Genomic DNA, 11869 nt, shown 5'->3' on the forward strand with positions numbered 1-11869 from the left:
CAATATGAAAAAAATAAAGACAGTAGATATTAGCTTCTGATACCTTTCCACTGTTCATATTAATGCATATTAATGTATATTTAGTGTGTGAACAATAAAAATAGGCAGTCCTAAGCATTTTTAGAGGGATGTCGAGTATGTTCAAGTATTCACGGGTGTCTGTGGTCCCTATCCCCCACAAATACCAGGAGTCTACTGTATCACAAACTTCATTGCATTTTATTGCCATTTTTATGATGGACCAACACAAAGTAGTGCATGGTCCCCAAGAGGAAAGACAGGGATATGTGGGTCCCTTTACTCTCATAGAATCCACGTGTGTAATTTCATCTCGCTATAAATCTGGCTCTTCTGTAATGGCTTTAGAGGATTGTTGGAGAACATTTGAGAACAAACAACATCACTAAGACCAAGGAACACACCAGAAATAAATTTGTTGCAAAGTTCAAAGAAGATTTTGACTGTAAATCAATATTTCAAGCTCGTAGCTCAGAGGGAACACAGCTTAGTCCATCATCTGGAATTAGGAAGGCCATCCACCTAAACCGAGACTTGGCAACGTCATCAGTAATCAAAGTATCAGCCAAGGGGCTCAGAGTAACGAGGGGAGGAGCTGCAGAGAGCCACGGTTCAGACGGACAATCTTTTCAGTGGACAACCACTGACCAAGCTCGCCACGATTCCTGCCTTTAAGGAAGAGAGGCACAAAGACAGCCAATAATCACAGAAAGCCATAAGAAGTGCAACCATAATGGCACCATACCCACATCAGAACATAGGTGGTAGCGTGACCATGACCAAAAGCCAGGCAATGCTGACAGATAGGGAGCTATATATAGCCAGCGCGCCTGAGTGTGGCCAACGGTCGCCCCATTGCTCTGGCTCCGTTAAACACGTAAACCTAGCCAAGCTCCTCTGATTTAATTTTGACCGTCAAACTTTTCCGTCCATTCTCAGCTCTGCATACCCATGTGCACAGGGTAGACTACTTCTTCTAGCCTACCGGAGTTGAACAGGCAGTATGTTTAATTTGGGACGTTAAAACTGTTCCTGTCTCTGCGTCCCCCCGCTCCTCCTCGCCCCCACCTCTCCTCTTCTCCCGCATATTTTTCAGTAAACAACAATAACAGCCATATGGTAGAAAAAAATAATCCTTGCCTGATAAAACTTGTAGAAAATTGGGATTGCCATCGTAAATTCACGGCAAAAGGGACTTCAAACTCGGAAAGTGGAGGGCTCACTACTGTTGTCGTCGGATGAACATCCAGTCTAATCCGGTTTAAACTGTTTTTTTCTTCTCATGCAGTTTTATTGTTGCAATACTGCCTCCTTATGTCAATAGAGGTATCGGTGTGCTAATTTACTTAACTAAATTTTGTTGTGTTCACACGAAATAAAATTATTTTGTTAGGTTAAAATGTGGCAAAACCATGTTATCCTTACTAGAATGAATTAAACTCAACTTAAACTTTATGTGTTAACTTGAAAAAAAATATTAACATAATGTGAACAACTGCCCTGTTTTACTTCGTTGAGGGTACGCTGTGAAGACTTAAAGGGGCAGTGTTTACATCAAAAACATTCATGGAGTGTTGTTTTGATTATTTCATGCATATTTGAGAAATCGTTTAATCTCCCATGGCAACCATTCCTCTTTCCAAAATGCCTGGCTGGACCTAGCCCAGCCTTCAAGGTCAAAGCTCCTTGTTGTAGTTGAGTTTTCCAAGCTCCCGAGCTTCCGCCTCACAGAGCAGTGACTCCCCTCACTCAGCTCCTTAAGACTAGTCAGCAGAAATTAGCAAACACTTGGTGGAGCTGCACATCTACTGGGCTCATTATACAAACTACTTCAGTGCAACACTGGTAAAAAGATGTTAAAGGTTTAATAGCACAGCCATATTGTGATGACTTCCTGAAGGCGGAGCTTCAGAAACAGCAGGAGTTTCTTAAAGAGACGGAGGCCCAATTTCAAGGTATTAAATTACTAAATCAAATTTCATTTGAGTCGAATTTGATATATATAACATTTTTATAACAACTGAAGGTAATAGTTATTTGATTGTGTTATAAAATGTCACTATGTGGTAGTAAAACACATAACACTGCCCCTTTAAGCCTCGTGTGGAAGTATTGATTCACAAAGCTTATAAAGACATGAGGAACTTGAAATAATTGCAGTTAAAAGTGTTGTTACAATTTATTGAGTCAGGGGAACTGAATGCAGATGTGAGTCATGTGCTCATGTCTCCCACTGTAGAAATATGTAACACTGTATTTTTGATTATCACATAAAATCCCAATTAAAATACATTGCAGCTCGCGGTTGCAATCTGACAATATGTAGGAAAGTTTAAGTATAATTGCCTTTAAGGCTCAGGTGTCATTAACATATATCAGTCTCATAACTGGATTGTGGTTCACTGAATGATGCCTAATTTATTCCACATTTCCTGCTGAGGATGTTTATCTTTCAGTAATGTGCAAACATTCCTCCGAGGCAAGTGACAAATTAAAACCCAGCACAGGTGTTACAGAAGCAGATGGCAAAGGTAGCCGTTCAACATGGTCATTATGTGAGCAATCTGCCTTCCATATGTTGGCTGGATATAAACAAATCTTAACCACAGCACATTTTGCTGTATTGATCACACGTCTGTTTCTTGTGTAGGATTCAATGAAACATGCGTCACTGCACCGCAGGGAGCAGATGAACATCATTTCTATCTCAAATGGATATATGCCTTTTTTTTAAGTATGACTTCTCGTTTATTTTGAAATCTCAATACTATTTTATTTCCTCAGTTTTCTAACTACAATAAATTACATAATAATTGGTGAATGTTATTTAAGGCTTTCCACCTTGCTTTTTAAAGACACATGCTGCTGCAGGATTTCCTGCTGTTTTTATTGTGCGCTGTAAGTGATGGCAACAGCCTTTCCGTACGCAAGAAGTCCTTCTCCCACTGTGTTTTCCTCATTTTACCAGCATATTGTATCTTGTCAGTGCATTGTCTGCAGGGGAGGATATTTGTAACTCTGACCCATGAAATTACCTAAGTAAAATAACAATTACCTTTGGCTAAATCTCTAGAGAGAGCTCAGAGCCAAACAGTATCGTCAACTTCTAATATTTCGGTTGCACTGATTGATAAACCCGTCTGTCCATTCATCAATTCTCACAGGCTAGTAACCAACCCTAAGACAGCAGTATACCCTTTTCCAATTGAAAGAATGTCCCAACTCTTATCCAAGAGACTTCACAGTTGGTTGCTCCAGTGCAAAGCTGAAGGTGATGACTTGAAGACCCAACAGAACCTAGCAGTTTCCAAACCATGCAGCCTCCTCTCCGTCTGAGTTGTCACAGGATGTTTGTAGTCCGACTTACTGTAAAATTACTACTAAGAGAAAACACACTTGCTAAAAAAATGCACAGATCCACCGTTTTCACTTCCGATACCGATCCATATAAATGTACTGAGGTGCACATTTGTTTGATAACTACGCACAAATGCAGCACACTCAAATACACCAGTAGATTCACAAGTTTGGTCAAACATGTAAAAATAAACTGCAACAAACCTTCCTTCAAATGGCTCAGAAAGTGCAATTATGAATTCTAAATATAATGTAAAATAAATAAAGCATGATGTCACTCCGAGCACAAAGTACAGTGAGACAAAGCACAGTCTCTTTATCATGATACTCAATCTAGAAGTTTTTTCTTGCAGATATTAACATCTCTAGTAAAAATACTTTGCATTTCACCCAATATTTTCTATTTTAAGAATGTTTTTTAATGTCAGTGAAAATCTGATTCAGTTGTTCCTTTGATTTTCATCAGGAACCAGCGTACAGCTACAGCGTACAGTTAGCTCCGACCACAGCAGTGTTAGCTCTCCAGCAGTCTCCGTTCCTTTCTCATTGGATATTTTGCTAAATGACTGCAGAAAGCTGGAGTGTTTTTAATGGCAGAAGTCACAACCTCATACAGAGAAGTGCCAAAAAGTGCTGTTCATGGAGAACCTCAACAGAAGTCGCTGGACCATGTTAGGCCCCAACAGGTCCGTGGCCCCTACCAGCTACTATCATTCACCCTGAGACAACTAAACACCCCCGCGCTCCTCGTCCAGCAACGGTGTGTCAGGAGCCGGTAATGAACTTGTTTTCCAGACAACCATGCTACCTTGGACCGCGGTTTCAAGTGAGGGTATGCACCCAGTGGGACCTGAAACCGAACCACCTGCTGCACTCCCCCACTCCCCTCCCGGACTCCCAGCCTTCTCCGTTTACCAAACATCAGTTTCTAGGAACACTCAGCCTACGCCGCTATTTGCCATTTGGCACAGAAGGGGTGTGTTCGACTGGATGTGTGTTTTGTGTGTTGCCTGTGCGACTGACCATCTGTCCTTTCGGGAGGTTTTTATGTGTATAAATGCGTGTGAGAGCATGTTATGAGGGGTGAAGAGACAAGCAGCTGAGGTCTAATGAGCTATAATGAACTCTAATAGTGGAAAACTCATCTAGGAGCCATGACCTTGGCATTATGACTGATATACACTACCATAACACATCTAAAAACAGCCTGGGAAACAAGCTAAAGCACGCCATCACCTCACATGGTGGTAAGTCGTTGTCTATATTTCATGGGAAGTGTTGAATTACTTCAGGGTTAGCAGCGATTACAGATTTGCAGTAAATCCACAAATTGGACTTAAGAGGCCTGATCTGATGCGAATACCACTGCAATAGGCACATTTATGGAAATAACAGATACAGGGAAACATGGAAATGATGTTAATGTTGACACTTTAGAAGGTGTTTTGCTCATAATATTCCAAATGTCTTTTGGTGGTGCTTTTACCAAAAGCGTCTTACTTTACAGTGACTTGGTGTGGGTGGCCACTGTAGGAAATGATTTCTTAGGGGTCGTTACTGTAATTTTTGGCTCCACATTCATATAATCAGGAAACATTTAATGGATTAATGAATAGAGGATTTATTGCAATGCGACAGGGAGCAAGTCTGCACATTAATTGTGGATATTGTCGCTGACTTTATGCCATTAATCATCCACCATGATTGTCTTTGGGTTTTTTCAGGTCTTTGGGCTTTTTGGACGTCTTCTGTTGTTTGATTGTTGTTTTGGTTTCTATGAATTTTGGTTCATGTTTCAATATGTCCATTATATGCCCTGTTCATATTAATCTAAAATCCTGGTCTTCCACTCCTTTTGCTATGTTCTGGAATATTGAAAAACAATGTGGTGGTGCAAGGGTAAAAGCACCTTCGCCCCTCTCTCATTACTCATTTACTTTCTAACAACTCTCAAATAAAGGCCGGTGAAAACAGCAACAACAACAACAAAAAGACACCTTGGGCCATTTTGTACATGCCTACTTTGGGTTTCTGTGCTCGAACCGATAACATCGAATATCGTTTTCAATCTGTTTTCTTTTCATCCTACTTCCATTGAAATGCAAACTGTGTCAGAGAACAAGCTTTTTAGAGAGAACATAGCCTGGCACTGCTTGAGCCGTGCTAGAATCTTCATTATTGAAAGTTAATGTTGATGTCATCACCATCTGGTGGCAAAAATAGATATCACATCAATTATTTGAGTAATTTTCATAAAATAAGAAGGTCTTTCTCAGTGCAAATATCCTAAAAACATCTCAACTTTTACACTAAAAACTTGTAAAAATAATTTTAGCTGCACCTTAATTTCTCAACTAAAGGGGAAATAGATTTCCCCTGATGAAACAGTGGTGTAACTAGAATTTTAGATACTTATGTCTTTATTTTTGCTTTGTTGTGTGTATGTTATACATATTTAATAATGTAAATGGTATCTCAGATAGGAAAATATTATTGAATCAACGCTGAAGTATGGTTAGTCTCCAGTCCTTGTAGAGCCGTGTAGATGTTTTTGTGACTAGACATTATGCACAAAAAGTAAGTAATAACATTTACAATTAAGAAAATGTACAGTAAAAAAATCACAGCCCACTGTCCTCTACATATGGCGTTCAGTTTAAAACCTAATAACTCCGCCTCTAATGTTTGAGCCACAATTAACCGTTGAGCTTAACCAAGAATCAATATTTTTGACCATAACTCAACATTGAATTAAGATCGTTTGCTACACCAAACCTGGCAATGTATGTCAAATCAACTTAAATCCTCTAAGATTCCTGAGAAAATTGCCGAATGATGCACTTTGTGAGCTGTTTTCTTCTAATCATCTTGCTCTCAACCGTGTGTTTCGTGCTCCTATCCATCCTTGTTACCACGTTTCTCTGTTTCGGCTCTCAGGTAGCAGGAAGTTGAGCTGAAAGGCCATCTGGACCGCAGCTGATTTTCCGAGTGCGGGGTACACACTCAGACACACACTCCACCTTAATCACCTTTGAGTCCATACACTGTCGAAGCTGACAAGGTTATGCCTTTTATGGGGCGGCTAACACAAACAATTCACAGGCCATAAGTCCTTGTCTCAGTGTTTTCGTATGACCATAAATCACAGCCTAGAGCACCCTGGGGACCTCATTCAGTTATTCATTTAACAAGAAAATAAAAAATATATATATATATATATATATACACACACACACACACATACATATTTCCCATAATTTAATAAATCATTTATTTGCAAGATTATTCAAATTTTTTCGAGTTTAGATTCTTTTCTTGTATAAAATCTTAAAGTAGTCTTACTGCTCCAGGGTCAGCCATCTAGTTAAAGGAATCCCTGTCACTCCTAATTGAATACTGCTAGAGGCATAAGTACCGGTTAATACCCTGCTGGGACTTATTAAAGCTGTGAATGTGTGTCGTTCACTGCAGTGGTCGCTTAACAGCCTAAATTCCATATTTGTACAAATATGGACCACTTGGATGTGACTCTACTCCCTGCTGTTTTATAGTTTGGTCAGAGTAGCCCAGGCATCAGACTTGGTGCTGAACAGGTCTGCTGAGAGCGAAGAGCTCCCGGTCCTTCGGGCCAGATTACATTAGGTTTGACTGACGGCCGGTTGTTAGGAGGGCTCTCCTCGAGGTTTGAATCTGGGAAGCTAGCTGGGCGAATGTTAGCAATGTTAACATCAAAGAAGTCTTTGGAGCAGATCAGTCAGGCTAACAGGAGGAATGTGGCTGCAGGATAAGAGTATGTTCATCACTTCCTGTTCATGTGAAATGGGCCTCTGGTGAGCAGAGAGCTACTCCATCAGAACATTTACTTCTCTGTTGTGGTTCTGTTTCCTAGCAACAGTTTAACGACATATGTAAAAATTATTATTGTCTATCCAAACATTAAACAATTCAAACTTCTGGTCTAGACTAAATTATGTTGATATATTATGTTGTTATTTTAGCATTATTAGCATAAAAAATTGATCATTGTTACTGTTGTTAATACTATTACTACTTATGGAAATATTGTCAGCATATTATTGCACTGTGTTGATAAAAAATCTGAGTAGAATGAAGGCATATTGCTACGATGCTTATAAATAATTAGAGATCAGTTGTGATGTTGCAGGAGAAGTGGTGGGTTTTATTAAGTTTATTCTTTGAACGTTTATCATGCATTTTATCACTGTTCTTTTTATTTGCGATTTCGAACGTTCAACAAACATTGAAAACTAAATTTAAATAATTCAGTTTTTAATTACCAAAATCTGGAAATAATCACTGTATTGAAGTAAATGCTTTTTTTTTCTCTTCAATAACAATTTCTAAATATAGCAACCGATTTCACGATTTTTGAATATTTAGAGCTGATACTTGCAGATTGAGGCATGATGGTCCCACCGCCATGTGAGGACGACGTTTTCAGAGTGAATTTTAGTTTGAAGTGTCTCCTACACGACTGATGGCAAACTGAGAACAGGACTTGACTTAGTGTACCTTTAACTTTCTTTTTGCCATTGTGTCATATGTGACTCTGCATAATCCGCTGGGTGTCCTTACACAGAAAACTTTTGAAGCTAATGAAGCACATTAATTAATGTTTTAGGCAATTTTGTGCCAGAATTAGGTCAATTTTTTACCTGATTCCACTGATCCATCGCTGGGAAAATGATGGGATCAAGGAAGTCTTTGGATCAGATCAGCCAACTCAGGTTGAATGAATTTCCTAATAAGGAAATGATTAAACTGCATACCACAGTCATCAGAATAAATTCTATGAAAAAAACTTTTGAAAACCATGCATCATTTTCTTCTCACTTCATAATTATGTACTATTTTGAGTTAATTTGATACATAAAATCCAGAAAAACCCATTGATGTTTTTGGTTGTAACATTAGTGCTCTACAAAAAGAAATGTAAAGAAATCTAACTCCGTTTATAAGTGCAGATTTATGTCAATGAAGAAACAAAGAAGTAAATGTGAAATTAAACTGTGAGGCTATAATCAGATGTTTCGTCTCTCCCTCTCTTTTTATTTTTTAGTTTTTATGTTTTTTACAATGACCAGTCTCTTTTATACTCCATATAACATGACGGACGGTGCCCTCTGTTCTCAGAAAAATGTTCTGTCGGAACATCTCAGGAGGCTCCTAAATGTTTCCGTCTGGCTCTCTAAGTCTGCGTGTTTGACCCCCAACCAAAGATGCCTCAAGTTTAATGTTTTGGAAAAACGGAGGAGGCAAAGTCCATATGAAGCTTTTCAGTGGGAGTTTGGGCTATAAACAAGTTTTGAAACAACTTTCTGGTACTGTGGCAGGTTTCGTCTTTTCTCTGGTGTTTGCCTGACTGTCACTCTTCCAGAATTTGGGCCTCAGCGGTGTGGTTACTAGCAACACGGGGCCCAGGCAGCCTGAGTGTGACCAACCTGTCGTCCTGTCTCCCAGCCCTGCAGATCGGACAGTTCAAACTTCCCTTCTGCTCATTTTGGCCTCAGACACTGACTGAGATCCGTACAAACAGCGTTCCCTCTGTGGATGCTGAGTGTTTGATCCCCACGCTTTGATCTCGGGGAGATTCTTCGGTGTCGTCCTTTTGACATACTGAAGACAAACCACAGGTCCTCTAGCTCCTTAGATGTGACTGCGAACCCTAAAATAACCTCGGAGCTCGGTGTATCCTCTTACAAAAGTGATAGTGTGGTGACTGAACCCACTGACTGGCACTTCATAACAATGTCTACTTTCTCTGTCAGACAACACGGTCCTCGTGTAAATCTTGTTTTGCAAAGTGAAAGAATGATAATTACATTCTATTTGCTTATTTTCTGACTTAGGTTTTAAAACTCGGATTAGGATTGGCCCAAAAGTTGGAAGGTATAGAGTCTGGACATCAGGTTTCAGCTGGTGGTGTGGTTTTATTTGTATTTTCCCAACACCTATACCAAACAGTTCAAGCAATAGTATGTTGAAAATTCTGTCTCTTCAATAAAATTGCCTCTATTTTCTGTCAATAAGATCATTAAGTTGAGATTCTTCAGGTTGCACAGGGACCTCACAGACTGGGTCAAAGCAAACAATTGACTGTCTTCCTCAAGTCCACAAAACACATGCAAATGAGCCAATCTCCAATTGGTTCATTCTACTTATAAACCAATTAGAGATGAATTGCTGGTGTACTTTAATTAGTAACACAAGAACGCTTTAAACTGATTGTTGGACATTCCTTTTCAAGACCTTTGCCAGACCTTTTTTTTAAAACAAATTAAAAATCAACATGGTTTATAGCTTCTGATGTTATTTTCTCAGTCTCTTTTGGAGGCAGACTGCCTGTCAGACAGAAAATTGGCAGATTGAGATCAGAACCACGCCTCCACCCCACCTCCCCAATTACCTGTCCGTCCTCATCTCCGGCATCCCTGGATCCATGGCGATGGGGCCGATTCTCTGACCATGAATCAGACCTTCAGTGCCTCTTCATCTAAATGACTTCCTCAGGTCAGAGGTCAATGTCCCATCACTCACTAAGCCGAGGCTGATTAGCCGGGATGGTTGTTTGCTTTAAGGAATCTCCAAGTGCTTTGAGATTTCCTGTTTTCCTCACTGCATTCGGTGCCTGTTTGGTTACCTATGAGCAATAAAGCTTTAATACACATTATATAATCTTCACTTCAAGTTTTTAAGTTTAACAGTCTTTTTTTTTATCCTTCTGGCCAATATTATGGGTTTAAACTACACCATTGTGTCAAATTCAAACCTCTTCCGCAAATTTCTTCGCGTTTGGTTTAATTTCCCCACTATGACTCACCATCGTGTTTCCTCCCATGAATTACCCGAGGCGCGTTTGACTGTGATCTGAAAGACTCCCGATGACACATTTGTGTCAGGAAGCCGCCGTGGTCGCCAAATACTGTTCAGAAACACAAAAGAATGGCAGAGGGCAATATTTACATCAACAGCACCGCTTAGGGGCCGCAACAATGCGGGCGTCAACAAAGCAACGCAGCAGCATCAATGTCTCAATCCCAAATTAATTTGTCCCCACAGACTCCGGCTGGTGGGGCGAGAAGAAAGAGCGAGTGATTGTGTTTTTTTTTTGTTTTTTTTTTTTTATCAGCTCCACAAACATGGTGGCACTAACAAAGTATCCTTTCTGTGCCGTTTCCTTCCAGCCTGATTGGACTAATTGGGACCTGTTGACAGCGAATCCCATCCGCGCAGGAACAAGCCAATCAAATCTCAGCGTCTGTCATCCCTGGCACACGGAGCTTCCCTCCCCACCCCCACCCTCCATATAGGCCTTTGTCTCAGTGACCCAGCTGACCTGCAGCATTTTTTAATATGGAAAGCCTGATTAAGTCTCTCAAAACAGGACATGAGGCATTCTGCTGGAGAACTTTTGGTTCAAAGGATAAAAGCCGTGCTTTATGACATTTACAATCTTTCTAAGGGCAAACATGAATAGCACACATTGTCACCTTCCTAATATAATGACACAAGTCATTTTTTGACAAAAGTTGAATTAGGTAAAAAAAAAAAAAAAAAAAAGACTTTTCGGAAGGTGACGGTATCATATGGATAAAAGAAAATGTCTTATAATATAAACTGACCAAGAAAGCAGTTTTATTTCTGACTTCAATTACCTTGAATTTTTTATTCTCTTTATGCTGCTTGCCCCAGAAAACGTTGGATGAAATTTCACAGAAATGTTCTTTTTTATTATTATTATTTCACCTAAAGAGAAAAGAGAAAAGCTGAAAAGACGTCTGCATAAATGAATCTGATGTGTAACATTTAACATCTATCCGAGTACAAAAAAAAGATGTCAGTAGACGCCCACCTCATGAACAGAAGGTGTGAAACTATACCTACTGGTTAATTTAATATCTTGCGATATTAAAATGACGCTGATATCACTTTTTGAAACAAAGTGTGTCATGAAGCGGCGTCCACTGACGATGTGCGATTTTACCCGGTGAAGTAATTGTGAGCAGTTATGATTGGCCTGGAATAGAGACGGCTGGTTTCAGACTCTTATTTTGAAGTAAAAAAGGAAGTAGATGTTGAGTGTCCCTGTTGTGCTTACAGATAAAGTATTCATGTTGGAGAATCATCTTGGGAAGTAGAAACAAAAATCAGTCCCAGGTCGACAGATGAGACACAAACGATTGATTTCCATTGTAGTGGCGAAACAATCGACTCTTTAAATGCAAAAACTAGCATCTACTTTGCTACTTTGCTGACTTGACTATATTCCAGTTACCTTTGAAATAAAACACAATTGGAGTCTTTCATGGTTTTTAATTAATCTGGACACAATATGATCATATCTAGTTTAAACTCTACTGAAACCAGATCATTCAACAATGATTACAGATTCCTTACAGCACAGAGTGTTCTGATTTATCCTCCATTTTGAAAACAAAAATGAGACGAGAATGGAATGCGTCATCAATGTCAA

This window comes from Poecilia latipinna, unplaced genomic scaffold (assembly GCF_001443285.1).
Source record: "Poecilia latipinna isolate Pla-1442-1.1 unplaced genomic scaffold, P_latipinna-1.0 Scaffold1753, whole genome shotgun sequence".
NCBI classification, from domain to species: Eukaryota; Metazoa; Chordata; class Actinopteri; order Cyprinodontiformes; family Poeciliidae; genus Poecilia; species Poecilia latipinna.